We start from the raw sequence: 22,333 nt of genomic DNA on the forward strand, positions 1-22,333 counted from the left end.
GGCTAGCACAGCTAATTTGCAGGCTGACGCCTGCCACTGCCTAAACGTCCCCCCTCCAACTGAGCCTGGCATTTCTTTCACTTTGTAAGCTGGCAAAGTTATGGAAAGCAACACAAGGTCCCCCTGCTACCCCTGGATAAAGAGATCACTTGGGCTCCCGTGCACCCACAGAGCTCACATACACCTCTTCCTCTCAGTGCTCGTCAGCTGCATTATCTTCTTTGCTTGCGTGTTCCCAGTGCCTGCTGGGCAGTGAGTGCATGAATGTTCCAGGAAGGGAGGGAAGTTTGTGCCCATGTTTATAACGGCACAGGATTTGCCTGGAGGGGCTACCTGACTTCCACTGAGGTCCCATCTTTGTGGTATCACTAGAGGATGAAAGACCCTAAGGTCAGCAAGTGCAACAGAGACCAGGGGCATCTGACCCACTCAAAAAAAAAAAAATAGAAATCAAGAAAACAGCAATTCCACTTTTAGGAAGTTATACTCCAGATAACTTACATGAAATGTACAGAGACATATGTATAATGCTCACTGCTACATTATTCAGAAGAGTGAAAAACCAGAACCATTCCAAATGTCCTTCAATTAGGGGACTGGTAATCAAGTTGTGCCATATCTACAGGTGGACCGTTAAAGAGTGGCACTGCTCTAACTGAACCAGGGTAGCAAGAGTTCCAAGATTCTCTTCAACCTAACATAACAAATTGCAGTATACTATAAACAGCATGATCCCATCTGTAATTTTTTGTTTTTTTCACTGATCATAAGTTATTTTTAATTGTAAAAATAAAACCTGGCATGGTTAATTAAAACAGTAAGTATAATGACTGGTGAGTCTCATCTCCAATTGCTAAGATGCCCTAGCAACAATCACTCACAATTTCTTACACAACCTTCCAGAAACTTTTCATGCATACGCATGTATACATAAAATTACACGATCATTTTAACTGGTACCTTTTTTGGGGGGAGGGGGAGGCATATTTTAACAGCTCATCTGTATTTTGTTAAACATCAATGTCTGTATCACTATGTACTTAGATTAGGTCATACCACTTGAAATCTCTGCAATTGCTTATGGTTCATCCTAATAGATACAGGCGGAGATCTTCCAAAGAGATAACCACAAAGCAGATCTCCTCTGGGGAATATGACTGAGGGAAGGGATTTTGTTACTTTTTGACTTTAGTTACCATGACTTTCCTTTATTAATTTTTTACACTAAGCATGTACTATTTTTATAACAAGTCTAACAAAGAAAACTTAGGGTGTTCTTAAAACTAAAGTCTAAGTCTAAAAACTTAAAAGAAAGCGTACAACTGAAATTTTAAGAAAATTTGTGAGGTCTAAACAACACTATAGCACAAAAGCTGCCTTCCTGAGCGGGCAATTTTGTGATGATCACAACAAAGCCCATTACTGAGGGCTTCCCCTAGGGGCTACAAAAAGTTGTATTGCCAAGGCCCCTCTAGGGGGTGTCATTCAGAAAAGGATGGGTTTCTAGGCAAATGAGCAGTGCAGACAAAGGGACGAGGCCACCTGTAAGGGAAGCTTTTTAAGCAGACTCTTTTTTTCCCTTCCAAACAGTTTACTGATGCATATGTTATCTCTCTGTTCAAAGCAAATAAAGATTTTTCTCCTTTATTTAAGCAAGTCCTACTTTCTTTAAAGTGTGGGAGAATAGCAAATGTGCATTTAAAAAAAAGGTATCTCGCATTGAGACTTCTCATTTTCCAGACCGATTTCCACCTTTACTCTCCCCCTCCGAGGGATGGAACAGAGTGTCGTGAAAAGTGTAAATTTAAAAATTATACACCTAGAAAGTGTCAATCTAAAAATTTTGAGGCAAGAAAACAAACATAGATTCTTTCATGGAACAGAGAAAGGAAGAAATGAGGGAGAGGAGAGAGAAATAAATGCACATGAGTTCCTCCAACAATGCTGATTTTTGTTTGTACCACTTACTTGCCTCAGCACTTAAATATCTTCACCTCAACAGGCTTCATTATAAAGTTTTCTATATGTTATACCTAAGTAAGTCTCCTTTGCAGGATGAAACTTCCTAGAGGGCAGGAACGGAATTTTTCTATCCATCTACAGCAGGGGTTGGCAAACTTGTTCTGTAAAGGGCCAGAGAGTAAGTATTTCAGGCTTTGTGGGTCAGTCTCTGCGGCAACTGCTCAGCTCCATTGTTGTGGCACAAAAGCAGCCACAGGTGATATGTAAATGAAGGGGTGTGGCCTGTGCCAATAAAACTTTATTTCCAAAAACAGGCAGCACCCGATTTGGCCCAGGGGCTGTGGTGTGCCAACCTCTGGTCTACACAAAGGAGTAAAGGTCCAAGTCACAGACCAGGGATGATTTTTCTTTTAAGGAAGAGCAAGAGACATTGCTAAGGTTGAATCATCAGATCAGAAGCAACCACCTCACAGATGCCTGCCCTGACTTGGGGCAGGACTTGGGACCCCCACAGCCATCACAGTGCTCAGTCAGCACAGCACCCACTGCTCAGTGCTCTCCTCATTTTGCTCCCACTGCTCCCATTGCCCAGCTGCCCAGGACTGTTCGATTCTTAAATCTTAAACTCTTGGGGGAAGCAGCTGAGCGGATCTCCTTGCAGATTACAAGAGGTTAGCCCAGAGCCTGGCTCAGAACAGGATTTTTTTTTTAATTGAAGTATAGTTGATGTACAATGTTGTGTTAGTTTCTGGTGTACAGCATAGGGACTCAGTTATACATATATATATTCTTTTTCACTATAGGTTATTATAAGCTATTGAATGTAGTTCCCTGTGCTGTATAGTAGGACTTTGTTGTCTATTTTGTATATAGTAGTTTTTATTTGCTAATCCCAAACTCCCAGTTTATCCTTCTTCCCCTTCCCATTTGGTAACCATACATTTGTTTTCTATGTTTCAGTCTCTTCCTGTTTTATAAATCAGTTCATTTGTATCATATTTTAGATTTCACATATAAGTGGTATCATATAATATTTATCTTCTTCTGTCTGACTTACTTCACTAAGTATGATAATCCCCAGATCCATCCATGTTGCTGCAAATGGCATTATTTCATCCTTTTTTTTTATGGCTGAGTAGCACTGTCTTTAGTGATGATCTCAAAAACAAAGGGAAGAACAACAAATGATGAAGAAGATGAAGGAGGAGGTGTGAGAATGACCCTGAAGTGTCGACGGGAAGAACTGAAGGCTGGGATGATACCGCCAATGAAAACGCAAAGGAAAGCAGGAGTGAGCCTGACAGGCAGGAAAACCTGTGGCTTGGCCACATGGGGACAGCTGGGGACTCCACTGTGGACAACCAAACATGGGCTAGGTCCAGCAGGGATGGGTTCAGGGATGGGCAGGCAGCCTTAGCCAGGGTGGCACAGTGAGAGACAGAGATGGGTCTGCCCTGGGCATCTCAAAGAGGAGATGCCCCTGTCCTTCCCCCACAGGGAGTAACCAGGGACACCCACTGCCCTACTTGCTGGCCACAGCATGAAGCCAACTCAGCAAGCAGCAGGGCGAAGAGAGAAGAAACCTGGGCCCCAAGGCCTGCCCTGCCTCTGGACTTCCTGTTGTACAAGACAGACAGTTCCTTACAACGTAAGGGTGTCTGTGACTTGCGGCCATGAGACCACTAAGCAGCACGGGGTGGCTGAGAGTGGACGTGAGGATAAGGGAAGCAATGAGGGAGTTTTGGCCCAGAGGTGAGGTTCAGGGGCTTGTACACCTTGTGGCAGTGGCTGAGTCCAGGAGGGAGTAGACAAAATCAAAGATGCCAAAGACAGAACCATACAAACAGCTCACATTTAAGAAGCTGGTGAAGAGGAACTGGCAAAACATAAGAGAGAAAGAGATGGGGGGGGGTAAATACACAGAAGGCAAAGCAGATGTCTACAGAAAGAGGCAATAATCCATAGTGCTGTGGGGTTGGGCAGAGCAGCATGGAAAAGAGGGTTTCACAGGCCTGGGTTTGAACCCAACCTAGACCACTCACTAGAAGCATAACCTTGGTTAGGTCACAGAAGCTCTGTGAGCCTCCATTTTTCTGACTATAAAAGGAGGACAATGCTACCTTCTTCTCGGGGTTTGTTCAGAGGACAGCCTCGGCGTCTCTACTACAACACTGCCCAAAGTCAGGGGGAATGATCGCATTCAGGCCCCACTTCCTCACCCCTCCCCATATCCATGCCCTTTGCCACACGACTTTCAAGTGCCTCCCTTAAAGACAGAGAAGATTTCCCCACACAACGTGACTGCTTAGAAAACAAAGTGAAGTGAAGTAGCAATGTGCCAGCTCGGAACCCAGGCCCCAAGAGAACTTGGGTATGTCCGCTCGCTGCTGCATCCCCGCCACCGCCATGGGGACGTGCTCAAGCTGGCCCGCTGGAGCACACAGAGCAGGCCTGAGGTGCCCAAGGCATGCACTGAGGCCAAATCAAATGCTACTGGACCTCCAGACACACAAGGAAGCCCAGTCAAAATCACAAAAGCCCCCAGCTAGCTCCCAGTTGACCCCAGACTCAGAAGCAATAAATGCTTACTGTCTTTTGCCACCGGGGTTTTGTGGTTGTCTGTTACGTGGCATTACTGTGGCAACAGGTAACTGATACAACAATGCCTGGCAAGGAAGAGGTCCTCAAAAGATGCAGTGGTACTGCCTATGTTTAAAACGCACATTCAGGAAGCTTAAAGGCTGCAAATACACTGTACCATTCTTCTAACCTGTAAGCTGAGTGTTATTTCCCTTGACTATTTCTCCATATTCATCTAGGCCCAAAGGGTAAAAGAAGTTTCTAGAAAGATTTCTTTTTAGAAGTTTCTCAAAGCACTCATTTTACAGGCCAGGAAAAGGTTATACATTTCCTACTTGTTTAGTGCGTTTACCTTTAGCTAACAAACGCAAACAGAAAACAAAGCAGAAGGAAAGTTCTCCTGTCACAGAATTCTCTCACCCAAGTCACCCCTCGTTCCTCGAAAAAACACACAATGTGATTGAGGCAGGGTAACATACATGACATGTCAATTGTTAATTGTTAATTTTTTTAATTTCTTAGCCGATGGTGGGTAGAAGTGTGTTGAGTAACTATCATATTATTCTTAATCCCTTTTCTATTGTGGTAAAATATACATAACATAAAATTCACCATTTTTATCACTTTGAAGTGTATAGTTCACTGGCATTAAGCACATTCAGCCAACACCACTATTTATCTCCAGGGCTATATTCATCTTCCCAAAGCAAAATTCCATACCCGGGAAGCAAAACTCCCCATCTCCTCCCTCCCCTCAGCCCCTGCTAACCACCATTCTACTTTCTGTCTCTATGAATTTGACTACTCTAGGTACGTCACTCAAGAGAATCATACAGTATTTGTCCTTTTATGACTGGCATATTTCACATAGTATAATGTTCTCAACGTTCACCCATGTTGCAGCATATATCAGAATTTCTTCCTCTTTAAGGCTGAAAAATATTCCACTGCATGGATGGACCACATTTTATCTGTTCATCCATGGATGGACACTTGGGTTGCTTCTACTTTTTGCCTATTGTGAATAATACTGCTTTGAACACTGGTGTACAAATACCTGTTTAAACCCCTTCTTGATCTGATTTTATGTACATTTATTAAAACTTTATTTTGAATAACAAGGTCCTACTGTATAGCACAGGGAACTTTATTCAGTATCTCATAATAGCCTATAACGAAAAAGACTAGGAAAAGGAATATATATATATATGTATGTATAACTGAATCACTATGTTGTACACCAGAAACTAACATTGTAAATCAACTATACTTTAAAATGTTTTTTAAAAAAACCTTATTTTGAAATATTAAACATGCTACAGGACACACATCACTTAGCTAGCAGTCTTCAGGCATCACCTAACAAAGTTGGGGGGACAAGACTGGTACCTACAGTTTGCAATGCAACCCAATTTGTCATGAATGATTTTATCCCACACGCACTGATATAAACACGGAGATGATACTAAAAAATCCTTTGGGGGAGGTAGGATTCTGAAGCATGCTAAGCTGGATGCAAAATGAACACACATCTCACCACCCATCCAACCCCATGCAATCCAGCTGAGCAAAGAACCCGCACAGCCACACATTGGGCAAGAATGAGTAGTTTACCAAAGGCAGAAACACTGTCTTAAATTCATTACTCAATAAAACCACCATAGGGCTTTCTCAGCAAAGAACCAAAATCCTCTAAAGCTTTTCAGAAGTTTCTCACAGGTCATGTGGGAATCTGATTCATTCAACAAATCTTTGTTGGCCGCAGGAGCTCAAGTGGGCTGCAGAGGATATGTAGAATGGACCTCAATATTCCTTCTTGGGGACCCTGGATAGCATTTGCAAAGAGAAGAGTGGGATCCTTTAGCTTTGTGACATTCCAAAAGGCTTAACAGCCCGCATGAGGGTGCACAGGTTAGAAAGTTTTACAGGACTATATGTAAACAGTACTGTGACCCTAATCTGAAGACCTAGTTATGTGCTCAAGAAGATAAGGAATTTTTCATCCAAAGAGTCAAAAGCTTTTAGCAAGGGTCCCCAGATTTAAAAATACTGGAAATCTCAGTCAACTTTCCAACCTGCAGATGAAGAAACTGATGCTTCAAAGGTGAAATGACTTTCCCAAGATGGCTAATTGCTGGAAGAGCTGTGAACTATAAAAATATCTCGTGAGTCCACAAAGGAGGGTCCTCTGACTCATCCCGGGCAAAGTATAAGGGAGGAAAAGGAACACAAATGGGTTTCCAGCCTCAACAAAATGATGGTCAGGTTCTAAGACACTGAAAATGAACAGAATATCCGTCAATGGTTATCAAGGCTTGCTGGTTACCCAGACCCCATTTGCCTCTGGCCAGATGCAATCTAAAGCTTGGAAGGGAGGCCATCCGAGCCTGTGTGGTTTGGTTTTGTTCCATTTCCATACAAAGTTGACACTCCTCAGCTCTAATAAATGATCACTTTCCATTTTGCACTTCAACTTGGGCTTTTGATAGAATGAGTTCATACATCAATACGAATTGATCGATACAGTTCATAATTTATGAAGATGGGGACGGAGGGAGAGATTGATCCTGCAGAACCACCCAACTGATGCTTGACTCTCTTCCTCTCTTCCTTCTTGCTGCTTAGGTTGGTCATTTTTTTAATTGATTAACACCTCTACCCGAGAGGATCAGCAGGGAATGAGAAAAGTAAAATAGCAACCCACATCAGCCTATCTGATAGACTGCAAAAGGGTTTATGTGGGTCAAACCTGGATTTCAATGACCCCTTTTATTCTGGTCCAGGCTGCACAAATGTAAATAAGAGCAGATGACACACATGGAATAAACGCAGATTTATGCATACCCTGGCCAGGCTTCAGAATGGGATAGAGCTTGGAGTAAGGCATCACAGAGGAAGGGATGGAGAGGGAGCCAGGGGAAGAGGGAAAGAAGAAAGGAAAGAGAAGGTGGGGAAGAGGCTCTTTCTGTATAGCACAGTTTCTTACTGTATAGCACAGTTCAAAATGACTGAATTGCACACAAATTCTGCACAAGAAGGTCAGGGCTACTGGGCCAAAGCTTAGGAGGCGAGTGTGAAGTATATTTTTAGGTGTACATATATGTACAAAATAGAATCAGAGTTTTCATTCCTCGCTCATTGGGTGACAGTCCCTGTCCACACAATGTCAGACACACCGGCAACTTACTTTTTCTCTTTCTCTATAACTTTAACTGTCTTACTTTTTATCTTAATGATTTAGACAAAAGTAAATTACAAAGAAAGCTAATTTCCTCAAAAGAAACAAACTACTCCCAAAGATATTATCAAAGAGTTGCTTTAAAGCTTTTTAGAAGTCAAACTTAAAACTATTGGTATCATTTTTTTCTAAACAATGTTTTTATTTTTTTATTAAAAAAGATAACTATTAACAGTATGCTTGTGTTCATTTGTTTGCTTTACTCTATCAAATACCAGGGCCTAGAAAAAAGAGTTAAAAGAAGTAAGGGGAAAACTCAATAGCAAAACATTCTGGAAATCTTTTCCTTTGCCAACAATGACAATACGTAAGAACCCATACAAGCCGGGCCTTGGGAAGAGGGAAAGGGAGGGAAAGGGGAAAGACAGAGAGGGTGAGGGGCAGAGGGGAAGAGGGCTCCCTGGCCCAGAGTTCCAGAATCTTCAAGCCAACAGGAGGTGGTTACACAGATAGATTTTACCAAAATCCAAACCAAATCTGAAAACACGATACTAATCACTGGTAATGCATAATAAATGCTGAGCTCCTGACAAGCAAAATCAACATATAATTACATAATCCAAGCATCTCTTTTGATGAATACCTTCACTCTCTCTCCCTGGCTCTGTCGCTGGTGAGGCTGTGCACTCAAATATCAGAGAGGGAGGAGCCCAGAAAGGAGGGAAGAGTGGATACACTGTTGTACATCAAATAAACTCAACCTATACACTTTCATTTAGAAAACCTTGGGGAAGCATCTAAAATCAAATAAAGATTAAAATGATGACAAAAAAGCTAAGCCTTCCCATGTCCTAGATATATTTCATCTCATGTTATACTAAGAAATATGAAACACTGAGAAGCCTTCGCTCAAACACAGTTAACTTAATTCAACGTTCAATCTTGTTACTCAAGATCTGGTTCCAGTTTCCTCCTTTGGAAATGTACTTCGCTTTCTCACTCTCTACTAATGGCCCATTATCAGGCCTAGGGCTAGATAAAGCACTTACTCTCCTAATCCACTTTCCAAAACAGACACTTAATAAGTCTCCTCTCTCCTCAGCACTCAGTAACCAAAGACAATTTCTCTGAATCACAGAATTTCAAGAGCTCCTCCCTAAATATATAACTTAACAAGCTTATAGTTTTCCTTTGGGTATCTCATTTTGCAAAAAGGTTAGGGTGTTTGAGTACAACTACATACAGTTGACCCTTGAATGACATGAGGGTTAATCTGCATATTAACTTATAGCCAGCCCTCCACATCTAAGGTATCCGTGGTCCCTCCACATCCATGGATTCAACCAACCACGGACCAGGCAGTCCTGTAGTATTCACTATTGAAAAGTATCTGTGTATTAAGTGGACCCACGCAGTTCAAACCTGTATTGTTCAAGGGTCAACTATACTTCTATCCAACAAAGTTGACTCCAAGACAAATATATTGTGGCTTCTTCCATCAAGGAGCTTACAATCTGGTAAAGAAAACCAAAATCTAAACACACACACACACAGAGAAGATGACTTTAGGTGTATTGACAGAATGAAATGCAGTCACAAGTGTCCAAAAATAATCATTTAAGGTCAGCCATTCACTAAGGCTTTTACATCACCATTACTCGTGTTACCGCGTATATTTTTGTGAGATGGAGGCAGCAGGAGAGCTTCCGTGTCTCCCTTTATTGGCATTTGGGAGAGTCATTTTTCACTTCTTCCCACTTCAGTTTCTTTATACTTAAAATGGACTGATATTGATGCTTCTCTCACCACACTTCACGGGGTTTTCTAAGAAGTGAAGGAGTTGTTCAGGCTCTTTCTCTACATAAACTGTAAGCTCTCTCCAGGTTAAGGAATTTTTGTTTATAAAAACAAGATTATACAGTATAGCACAGGGAAATAAATACAAGATCTTGTGGTAGCTCACAGAGAAAAAAATGTGACAATGAATATATGTATGTTCATGTATAACTGAAAAATTGTGCTCTACACTGGAATTTGACACAGCGTTGTAAAATGACTATAACTCAATAAACAAAATGTAAAAAAATAAAAATAAAATAAAATGTCATTTGTTCAAATATAGAATTTTGTAATTCCTACTCATCCACCTTCTGAAAGCTAGGGACTGGTAAGTACTAACAATTCCCCTAATATCAAAGGGGAACATTTTTTAATTAACGAAGTGTTCCACAAATGGCTACTAGAGCAGAAATATTCAAAAGTTCAGTTCTTCTGTGGATCAGCAATAAGAAAACAATAAGAAGGGGAAACGATCCTTTTTACAAAAGCCAACAACCACCACAATCTACGAAGGAAAAAGATTACAAGGAGTAAGCAAGACAGCACAAATAAAACCCTAACTTGACTCAACAGAGTAATATCCTATGTCATTGGATCACTAAAATCAGCTGTTTAAAATTCAGAAAGGAATATGTTTTAATGTGGTGATGGATTTGCAAGAATTGGACCTGATGTTTGAGGAGAAGAGGTGAGGGGGAGGGGAGATTTTCACTTAAGCACTTGTATAGAAAGACAATTTATAGGACACTTAATACAAATCTTTTGAGCAGAAAAAGCTGGGAAAACGTCAATTCTTTCTCAGTTGACATATAATTTTAATGTAATTTAAATCCTGATGGAATTTTTAACTTGATAACACAATTTTAGAAGAAACAAGTGAAAATAGCTCAAACATTTTTGAAAATGATGAGTGATAATAAGGACAAAAACCTTGCCATATATTAAAATGCATTATAAAGCCACAATAGTTAACTACATTGATAAAAGAATGGTGAGACAAATTGATGGTACAGAAGTGAAAGTCCAAAAAAATGCCATATATATATGTATATATAATAACATTATATGATAAATGAGGTACCACAAATTAACGAGGGATGGGCTGGATTCTTCAATAAATGGTCCTGGAAAAGCAGCCACTGCAAAATAAAAATCAATTTGTGTACTAACCTCATATTATACATCAAAATTTTGTATTGATTAAAATTAGAAGTAAAAAATGAAGCTGAGAATTTATTCAGAGAAATCACAAAAGAAAACATCAATATACGAACCAGCATAAAAATGTACTACTTCTGTATATCAAAACCAACTGTAAACAGAACGAAAAGCCAGCAAACTGGAAAGCACAATCTGCCATGAATGACAAAGGAATAATACACTAATCAGTAAGAAAAAGACACAGATCTCAATATAAGAGCAAAGAATATGAACAAATGACAGAGGATAAAGTGTTTAAGCACTCTATTAATCAAAGAAATTCAAGCTAAAACCACTAATAGGGACTCTCCCCACTTCTGACGGTGGTGTCAATTGGTGTAAGCCTTCAAGAAATCGATCTGATAACAACTTAAAAGTCCCATAAAATATATACATGCTCTTTTCCAGTGACTCCACATCTAAGAATCTTTCCTAAAGAAATCATCAGCGCTGCAGATAAAGATTGACAAGCAAAAATAGCCAACGCAGAGTTACTGACAATGGCAAGAAAAATTAGAACCATAAAGGGGTTCTTTCTTTTCCTGCAAAGGCTCTCTCTGTGAAGCATAGAATTTAGAATAGAAGAGGTTTGGCTTTTGATTTACAGGGAAACTCCTCATTTTTTTCTCAAGAAATGAACAATAGAATGTCATAGTCAGTCCTCTACCCTTCTCAAATCGATTATCTAATATTTAGGTCATCTCTAGCAAAACAGTGTCTTTTTAATCCCTCAGACTCACTATCTCCTAGGCAACTGATTGAATGAAGAAAAATACAGCTTCACTGAGAAATATATAATTTTTAAAGACTTGAATAAATGGAATGACACATCTTGTCCCCCAGCTGGGAGGGGGTAGTGGCAGAGGACATAAAAGAGAAAGACAGACAGACAGGCACAGCCAGACACTGCATTTTAACACTAATCTGTGTGGTAGTCTTTTTTTTTTTTCCCCAAACAGCTTTACTGAGATGTAATTTACATACTATAAAATTCATCAATTTTTAAGTGTATAATTAAATGGTTTTTTTATATATTTACAGAATCATGCAACCATTACAACAATCTAATTTGAGAACATTTCTGTCACCTCCTGCCAAAAGAAACCTCATGCCCATCAGCAGTCACTTTCGATCCCCACACCCAGTTCCGGGCAAACACAAATCTACTTGCTGTCTCTGGGGATTTGTCTATTCTGGACATTCACACAAGTGGAATCATACAATATGTGATCTTTTGTGCCTGGCTTCCTTCATTTAGCATAGTGTTTTCAAGGCCCATCCATGTTACAACCTGTATCAGGACTTCATTCTTTTTTATTGCCAAATAATATTCCACTGCATGGATTAAATCATATTTTGTTCATTCATTCATCAAGTGATGGACATATGGATTGTTTCCTTTTTAGGCTATTATGAATAATGCTGCTATGAACATTTGTGTACAGGTTTGTGTGTGGACACATGTTTTCATTTTTCTTGGGTGTGCTATGCTGGGTCATATAGTAACTCTATACTTAATGCTTTGAGGAAATGTCATAGTCAGTCCTCTATCCTTCTCAAATCGATTATCCAAAGCAGTGGTACGTCTTACATTCCCACCAGCAGTGTATAAGTTGTTCACAGTATTCCCTTACAGTTCTTTTAATTTCTCTAAGATGAATAGTGATGTCCCTTTTTCAGTTCCTCACATTAGTAGTTTAAGTCTTCTCTCCTTTTTTTCTTGATCAGTGTAGCTAAACTTTATCAATTCTGTTGACCATTTCAAAGAGCCAATTTTTGGTTTCATTGATTTCCTGTACTGTTTTTCTATTCTCTATTTCATTTATTTCCACTCTGATCTCTATTATTTCCTTCTTTCAGCTTGCTTCGAGTTTAGTTTGCCCTTCTTTTTCTAATTTCTTAAGGTTAAAAAGTTAGGCTATTGACAGTCCCACTTCTAGGTATATAGCCAAAGGAAATTAATCACTGTCTCAAAGAGATATCTGCACCCTGATGTTCATTGCAGCATTATTCATGATAGCCAAGACATGGAAATAACCTAAGTGTCCACTGACGGAAGAATAAAATTTTAAAATGTGATACCAAAAAAAAAAAAAATTAAAATAGAACATTGAAAAAGTTAAAAAAATAAATTAAAATGTGATACAAACACATGCACACAGACACAGAAACACACGTGCAGAGAACTATTATTTAGTCATAAAAAGAAGGAAATCCTGCCATTTGCTACATGAATGAAATTTGAGGGCATTATGCTAAGTGAAATAAGTCACAGAAAGACAAATCTTCTATGTTTGCACTACCACAACAACCAAAAAAAAAAAAATGATATAATTATGTGAGGTGAAGGATGTGTCAACTACCCTTACTGTGATAATCATTTCACAAAATATAGGTATACATTGTACACTTTAAATTCAGACAATATGTCAATTATATCTCAATGAAGCTAAAAAAATAAGTTAGGATACTGATTTGAGAGCTGTTTTCCTTGTGAATATAGGCATTTGCAGCTATAAATTTCACCCTAAGCATTGCTTCAGCTGCATGTAACAAATTTTTGAATGCTGTGTTTTCATTTTCACTCCTTTCAAAGTATTTGAAAATTTCTGTTGTGGATTCTCCTTTGACCCACTGGTTATTTAGGAGTATGTCGCTTCATTTACATATATTTATGAATTTCCCAAATGTCCTTCTGTTGTTGATTTCTAATTTCATTCCAGCATGGATAGAGAACACATTTTGTATGATTTTAATCCTTTTAAAATAACTGAGACTTCGCTTATGGCCTAGCATATAGTCTATCTTGGAGAATGCTCTGTGTGTATCTGATTGCTGGTTGCTTCATGGAAACAACGCCTTATTATTATTTTCCATTTATCTATCATTTCTTTCCAATACTCTGGGGCCTTACTAACAGTTTATCACTTTTAATAACAACTATACTATATTCAATGAGGTTACTCCCCACCCTCTGCCCCCAAACTTATTCTCTTTCTTAATTTTTCTCCCCACAATTTCCTTAAGGGAATTAGCAAGAGTTGTCCTCTTACTTTACAGATTAGAAAAAAAGGTATGAGACTTGCCCAAAGTTCCACAGAGACTTTGGGGCTGTAGCTGAAGTGGGGTCTGGATTCTTCCTGCAGTGAGGCCTTGCTGCCACTGAGCTTACTCAGGCCTCCAGAGAGACACAAATGGAACAAGCAGTTCAATCCTCCTCGAGTGTGCTTCCCCTGCCACGTGCACACACACACCCAGGGAAAGCTTCGAGCTGTGCTGTTCTCACATTCCCTTTCTAGTTGCGGATAAAAGGGTGGCCCACCTCACACTGCAGCTGGGCCTGCTGTCAGCCATGGTTTAGGAGGGTGGGCCATGAAATGTCCTCACTGTTCAGGGCATAACAGTCCAAAGACTACAGTGAGACTGCAGGTGGGATCAGGGGGACCAGGCTATGATGACAGACCAGTAGGACCGATCTGTGTAATTAAAAGAGAATGAGGAAACTATAGAAGAAAAGGGCCCCTTTCCAGGGCTTTCTCTACAAGTGAGGACAGCTGCTGTCACAATATAAAACCTCTAATTAATTACCTTTACTCAACCTACCAGCTCTTTACCCAGAACAACCTCCCTTTGGAAAGGAGGATCCCATGTGGGTCTTAGCAAAGGTTAGTTCCCCAAATCAGAGGGGTGTTCTTTCAGGTCCCCTAGGCAGAGGCTCCCTGTCCTCTTGCCTGGCATATTGACTAATGGGTCCCTGTTTCAGGCCAAAGGCTGGATCACTATCAGGGCCCTCAGCCACCTCAGGAATTCTGGGATTCCAGAACTCTGAAACAGCAGGCTACATGGGTTTTCCTCACAGCCTCACGTGTAGATTCATTACCTGAACTCAAAATGGCAGCCTCTTTCATTAGGAGGGGGAGAAAGTGAACAAAGCTCTTCTTCGTGTCCAATCAGGGTTTTAATGGTATCAATAAAAGCTAAAATTCCCTGTTTTTCAGTCGACGCAGAGAGAGAAGGCAATGGGAATGTTTTGACTACGTGGAATCACTTTCTGTCATCATCATAAAATCTGCCCCTGGATTCCCAAGTTCTGCCCTGACCCAAGTCCCAGGAAGACCTGGCCTTATAGGTCACCGGGTCAGCCCACTCAGCCCACTTTTCCTGCCAAAGCCCAACCCAGCGAGACACTCTTAGACACAGGACCCAAGAAACAATAAAGGCCTGTCACTTGAAAAACTACCAAAAAGACTGGCTTTCAAGTTTTAGATTCAGGGATGTTCTCCTAGCATCATCTAACTTGTTTTCTCACGGCTATAGGCTTGAGAAGCATCATCAGTCATTTCTTTCAGTGCCAGCAGCACCATCTCCACTCATGTTCACAGTATTTGTGCAAGGTAGAATCTGAAGATGATCTTGGACATGCTTAGACAGCTCCTTGCCCTGCATTTTAAAGTCCAGCACATCCCAAAGTGGAGTTCCAATTTGTTTTCAGTAAAATGCGGTTCAGTGGTCAAAGAGAAGCAGGTTTCCTTACACAGGGCATCTGAGAGCCTGTGAGATGCTAATTTGCTTGTCAGTCTCTAAGAGGGTGTTAGTGCACCCAGGGAAGCTTTGAGCTGTTCTCTCTTTCCCTTTCTAGTTGGGGACAAAATGTTTTGGTGGCTGTAGCCAAAAGTTACTTGTCCAGAGAGCCAACTTTCTCTCCCTCTTTGTCTCCTTATCTCTCTTTATCCCTATTTTGTGGCATATTTTACAGGGCTACAGTTCAGCACAACATGCACTGGGAAATGCTGGTCTGGTTTCTATCTGAGTGTGTCACACTTGTTGCACGGTCTCCTCCCCAGTAGACTGAAATATACAACAGCACCCTCTTTTACAACATGCATAATACAGACAGACTTGGGCACACCAGGGTCCAACTTAGGACCTGGGAAAATGAGCACTGCATACAATGGTGCAATGTGGCTGAACTCGGTGCTATCCTTGAAGCCTGATTTACTGCAGAGAGCTTGTTCAATTTCAGCATTCTGCACCACGTGAATTGTGAACTCCTCCACAACATGAGAAAACTTGTCATTCCCAATTGTATATCCAATTATATGGACTCTCTGACTTTTAAAAGGTACCTAAGGCTTTATGCCAGCAATATAAAAAACAAAATAGAAAATCAAGTCAGATTTATAAGTGAGGTATGCACTCTGCACAGTGTTTAGAACTCCCAATGCTTTCCCCCATAGAAACAAAGTCGTAAGTGGTAATTAAGTTCCCAGACTAATCCACAACGTAGCTAAAACAAGGCACATCTACAATGTCATCAAGTAACAAAAACTTAAAAACAATGAAATTAAAGAAGAAATAAATTTATTTATCAAAAACACTCATACTTGGTGGTATACCCAGAGTGGGGTTGGGGCAGCCCACGCCCAGGCAGGAGGGGGCCTCCCGTAGAGAACTGACAAACGATAATAAAGCTGGCGAAGTCAGCTGGCTTTTTATTTCACCACCTGCTGACAACTGAAAACAACATCAGTAAAAAAAAATATTGTTCCTTTGAGGAAAACTGGGTTCAACAAGAAGTAAAGAAGTAATTAGGGATACTTGGAGCTATTAAGGAGGAGACCATAACTTACCTACACGGATTTTAGTGTAATTATTTATCATGTCCAAATTAATATCTATACCTAGTCATCCCCATAGGAGTCTTTTTTTTTTTTAAACACTTAACGATGATCCTGGTCAGTAGGGGTATAACAGATGGAACAAAGATGTAGAAACAGATTCTATAAGTTCAAAGAGTAAATATTAGAAAAGAAAGGAAAGGAGCTAGAGAGAACAACGTGTGAAATGTGAGAAGCCATGGGTCCGAGATGGAATTGCACAGATTGAAACACTAAATCAGAGGAACCAAAGGCATCCCACACAGGAGTCTCCCAGGGAGAAACGGTGGAGAGGAGGAGGAGTTTCCTAGGAGAGCCACCAGGTGGAGCCACCACCACAAAACCACTGCAGGGATGGTCCTCTGCGTGGACTTGGGTGGCAATCCAGCAGGAGTGTGGCGGAAGTCCAAATCAGTGATCATTCCCTGGGACACTCGTTACTCCAGACTTAACATCTTACTACCAGAACACAGAGATTCAAAGGAGATAAATATAATAGAAGAAAAATTCTAGATAATTTTGTCAATGACCCATATAATATCTATAAAATTATAGGAAAAATATGATAGCCACATCTCTCCAGAATGGCTTCTTTTCACCCATTTTACCACCACCCCCAGGTCCAACAGCAGTACTACTCAGATAAGAAAATGGACAAGGGAAACATTCTCTAACATCAATTACTGGTCCTAACACGGGCTCCTAATAAAACACATCAGAAATGCAGCCAGGGATCAGTTACTTTCCTCTTTATGGCCCTTTTACTCTCAACCTTTCAAGAATGAAGGCCCACTGGGACAAAAAAAAAAAAAAAAGATCAAAATGCATATACAAATGCATTTACATAGATGTATATATTATTGAATGACTATATATTATATCCATCCACGTTCACTGCCAGGGTGCCGGCTTTATTTTTATCTTCCGTGGGAAAGAACAGCTCAGATGATAGCCAAGAGCTTCCACACAAAAGTAATGCCTTCTCTTAACTCTTACTCTTCTGTCTGTCCATAAAAGCCAGCAATTTAGGTAAAACTGGCAGATGATTTGGAAACTTGAAGAAAAATCTAACCCAATACACCACATTTTCAGATTCTGAGTTAACTGGAGGTAATTCACATCTGCTTCTTGAAAAACAAATTTGAAAAGAAAAAAAGTCTTGTTTCTCTAAACAAATCCCCAGATCCCACATCTACCTTGAACAACAAAGCACTGGAAAACCAAAGTGGTTGCTATTTTCTTTATTAAGGACACACTTTTTCCGCCCGTGGTTTACAATTTCATTTCAAACAAAGAGCCCACAGCCTGTCAAGATTCTAACCATGGCCTCCAAGCCAACACAAGAGTTTCACGCCAGCACGAGCATGCTTATGTTCACACACGCGCACACACTCACTCACTCGTGTTATGATGAACAACCCAACAGATACCTCAAGGATATTATTCTGGTGTTAGCCAAGTGAATGCTAAAGAAATGAAAGCTTGAACAAACATTTCCCCTTCAGTAGAGTCAGGGGAGGAAGGTCACTACGGCCAGATCTGTTGAGGGACTGGAATGACTAGTAGTGAAACTGTGAGGAAAAGAAAGACAAACAGTAGGTAAAATTCTTCTGACAGTTACACACAGCAGACCAACATGGACAGCCCTTCTGTGCAGCCAACACTGGGTCCATATTATGTTGAGGGGCATGTCGCATCACCCATCCACACACAAAATGAATTCTGGAGAATTTCTGCCCTAACTTTTAAAGCAACAGTGTGCAGAGGCAGAGCAGCTGTTGGACCCTCTGTTAAGAATAACTTCTGAATTAAACCTGTCTGAAGGATTAAACACATGAAAAATGAGCCCCAAAGAGTCATTTTCTACTAAGAAAGTCATATCCACATACCAACTTAGAGAGCAACCCTCCCCCACCCTCAACTTTAATCTTATCTCAGAGCATCAGTGCTACACCTGTTACAAATAACATCCTTTAAACCATCAGATCTTATAGCATTCATCTCTGGAAGGGGCAGTAAAATGCAAATGCATAACAAACCTTAAAGATGGTAAAAGCAGTTTCTCTTTTGGAAGGCAGATGCCAAAGTAGCAGAGCGACTTAAAAAGATGATTATAAAATACATTGTGTATCAGGAGAGCATAACAGTAATAATAATAATAGCAAAGAATAATAAATGTGCAAAATACAATAGAGACTTACCAAACACTGAATTCATGATAAACTGGAAATAGAAACAGGGACATATAAAGCCAACCAGAAACCTGCGGAGTGGCTTCACATTCAGAATGACAGAAGTAAATAAGAGACATATCCCCACCTTGCCAGAAAAAAGATATAAGAAATGTGCAGCACTTTCTTAACATTTCCCAAGTGACAGAACAGATTAGAACTGCTTGCAGGCAAGACCGGCTGCTATTTTTCTAGTCTTTCTATCTGCCCCAGGCCCACAGTAGGCACACAGTAAACATATGTTATTGAACCTTTGTTAGTATCCACCCAAATGTGAGTAAGGAACAATGTCCAAAATTACAGGCAGCAGGAGGGGTTCAGAGAGAGGCAGCTTCTCCATGAGGTCCGCAAACGGTGCAAAAACTGGGAACCAGAGCCCTGAAATGGAAGCTGATCCTCACACAGGCCAGCAGGGTATTGATTACAGCCGATACTTAGCCTATCACATGGATAAAGTTGGTTGGGAAACCCTTATAAGGATGAAACCAAAAGATTTTTTCATTTCATTTTGCTTCAAGTAGAAAACAGTCCGTATTCAAATGAACAAAATCCTTCTTGCTCATTTTCAAGTACGTATTTAGTGTATTTGCTGCTAACTGTTAAAAGTGTCCACTTTATGCAACTTTGGTTTTAAACTCGAGGTGTGAATATTTAAAAAAAATTCCTCCATATAGCAGTGTACCAATTTTGGAGGGCTCATCACTTTCTGGTATGGGTTCAATGATAGAAGAAACAAAAATATAAATCATTCTCAGAAGGAAACAGACAACCCTTTTCTTTCTGGTTCATGAGAATGACTTTTGGCCCCAAGAAAAGTTTTCAGATTTTCTGGCTGCAATTTGTCAACATTCTGGAGTCTGGGATAGTTTTAGAATATACAACATCCATGCTGCAAGTTTAAATAAAAAATGACCTCTCACTCCTTGAGGAAGGCTTTTTTTAACCAAGAAGCTCCTTCACTGTGACTCAGGTAAAGCCCAGAGAATTGGCCAAGGGTGGGAGCAGACACAACTGTCCTGTTATTAACAGTGCTAATGCCTGGAATGTATTGTCGACAGCTACCAAGCCATCTGGAGGATCTGCTCTCTCTCTCTCTCTCTCTCTCTCTTTCAGTCACATCTTTTTTCTCAAGTGAAAAGCCGGTGGAGTCATTCCAGTACCTCCCTAAATCAACTCTGTAGAGATTTGCAAAGGTTAAAGCTGAAAACTGAAACTAATCGGTCCCCAAACTAATGTTTCCATGGTCTTGGCCTTTTTTCGAGGCTATGAATAGCTTCCTCCAAATGTAGAGTATCTTTTGACCTTATGCAGGTGTCTGGGGAGGGTGAGCTCATCCCACATTGTGAGCTACTACAACCCACTCGCCCCTGCTACAAAGTGAGGTGTGTCCCCAGTGCAAAAACTGCTGGACTCAATGGGGCAAACTTCTTCAGCTCAATCTATCTCAAGTTCAGGACCCAATGAAGTGGGTCAATTTCAGACTTTTAATAGAAATAGACTTTGATCTTTCTTCTTTAAACCATTGCTAAGCCTGTATTAAATGATAAGGCCCATATAAAGTAAACATCAAAGATGAAGAAAAAGAACTTTTGTTAATTCAATGAAATTCACACAGGGTCCAAGGCTGAATCACAAGGTGGACTCATATACTATAAGGAAGAGCCCATGTTAGTGAGTCAGAGTAGCCTGTTACTAAGCTCTGAAAGCAACTTCCCTCTATAGCAGCAGCAAGAGACAAAAACATCCAAGTGATTTCTAGGGACAAAGCTTGATGGACACAAAGGGAGGAAGGAGACTTTGTTCATTTACAATAACTCATAAAACTTGAAAAATTAGTTGGACGGAAGTGTTTACCAGTAACTAGAATCATCCCACAGATTTAGCCTCTGATCCTTATTTTAAGGGGGAAAAAGTGGTTTTTCATTGATTTGGGGTGGGGAAAAAAATGTAGCTTTTGAGCTCAGCACAATGAACTATTTATCTGGCCTGACAAGGCCAATCAATCCACCCCGCTGTTTATTATAAGGAGTAGTAGGATACTGTTAGCCTTGATGGCTGGGGGGCGGGGCCAAAGACAGCATTGGCCCTGGTACACAATGCTTCCCTTCAACTGGAAATTTATGTTTGGCCCAGGTGACCTGGGGGTCAGTGTGAAGCCTGGGACAGAATGAAGATGGTTTGTTACGTGTTTCATATTTACAGGACACCCCCATGTGCTACTAAGGTCTCAGAGCCACTGGCAGATTCATTACATAAAATACCTAAGAGTAAAAAGTTGGTCATAATCAGGCTGTAGGCCTAAGGTGGAAGCTTAAAAAGGAAACATTAAAACAGTAAGCCACCCCTTTTAATGCCATTTTCTGGTTAATGAAAAATTCTGTAAGGGACCTTAAAGGTCAGAGTTTTCGTTATAAAGAGAATATTATCTGAAAAGTTCGATTCCTTCATTGATAGAAAGTACTCACGTAATTTTATCAAACTCATCTGGATAACTACCTTAATTCCTTAACTTAATTAATTCCTTATCTTGTTAAATTAATGAATTACCTTAATTTTCTTATTTACTTTACAAAAAACAGGGCTGGCCGGAGCGGCCCTGCCTCTGGTCAACGTGTATGCACTTCTTCAGCCCCCTTGACCCAAGGAGCATCAGGAGAAACGAGAGGGCCTCACATCGGCAAGGGAGGTTGGGGAATGCAGACACACATGCTGAATCCTAGCTCTCCAAGGCCAATAAGGGCATGCCTCAGGCGTTCTGGAACTTATCTGCAAGAATGCAGGAGGTGCTTCTGGGGATGACTACAGTTTTAGGACAAAATAGGTCTAATTCTTAAAATGGAAAATCCCCTCCATCGGGAGGATGGTATTAAAAAAAAAAAACAAGAAAAAAAAAGTCCTATAGCTGCTAACCAGCGTGGGCCTCCTGCCAATATTTCATCTGAATAATTCAAAAAAGGAAATGTAACCCAGGGCAGCTGGAGGGGGTAGCGGAAGAAGCAGGAAGGAAGAGAGACACAAAGCTGAGGTCTCCAGCACTATGATCAATGGACAGTTTATTGGACAAATTCTTCTGCTGTCTAAATTTGATGAAAGATTAGCTGTTCTTCCCTGTGGTTATGTAAACTTGCCTTCTTTTTTCTTTTTAATGGAACTCTTTGCTAATACATTTCCGGCTCCTGCTTTTGAACAGCTCTATGTTTCTCTTTAAGGAAGTAATAAGCCCCTGAAAAGCCTGCAGCTGAAAGCTAACCTATTGCGGGCGCGCTCAGCGTGCGCCGGGCTGGGCCACGGTGAGGGTGAGGCTCGGAAGAAACAGAGGGAATCTAGTCTGACCTGAAAATGTGGGTCTAAAACTGAGTCATCCCTGCCATCTTATAGTCTCTCTCCTATCATTCCAGACGACAATGTCACAGAGGGCAGGTAGGAGAGAAAACAAAACTCCAATAAGCTGACACCTGAAAAATCTGCCTTGAGGTCTCAGAAGAGGAAAACAAGATGGTGAAAGGTTTCCCGGTTAGACAGATGGATGGATGAGCTGTATCTCTGCATGTTCTGCCTCCTAAACCGAAAGAGACAAGGCCAGTGTTCGGGAGCCCAGCGGTTGGAGAGAGAAAGACCCTGCTGAAGCTTGCCCTTAAGTTGAAAAGAGAGCACGGCCAGACGTCCCCAGTTCAGCCTTCACCATA

General features: G+C 40.7%; 1 protein-coding gene across 4 annotated transcripts in view; it reads right to left on the reverse strand.

The window, feature by feature from the left end:
• The window catches only part of SH3KBP1 (SH3 domain containing kinase binding protein 1), a 298,864-nt gene that overhangs the window by 159,118 nt on the left and 117,413 nt on the right, over positions 1-22,333 (reverse strand). The window lies entirely within an intron of this gene.

The sequence above is a fragment of the Camelus bactrianus genome, chromosome X (assembly GCF_048773025.1).
Source record: "Camelus bactrianus isolate YW-2024 breed Bactrian camel chromosome X, ASM4877302v1, whole genome shotgun sequence".
NCBI classification, from domain to species: Eukaryota; Metazoa; Chordata; class Mammalia; order Artiodactyla; family Camelidae; genus Camelus; species Camelus bactrianus.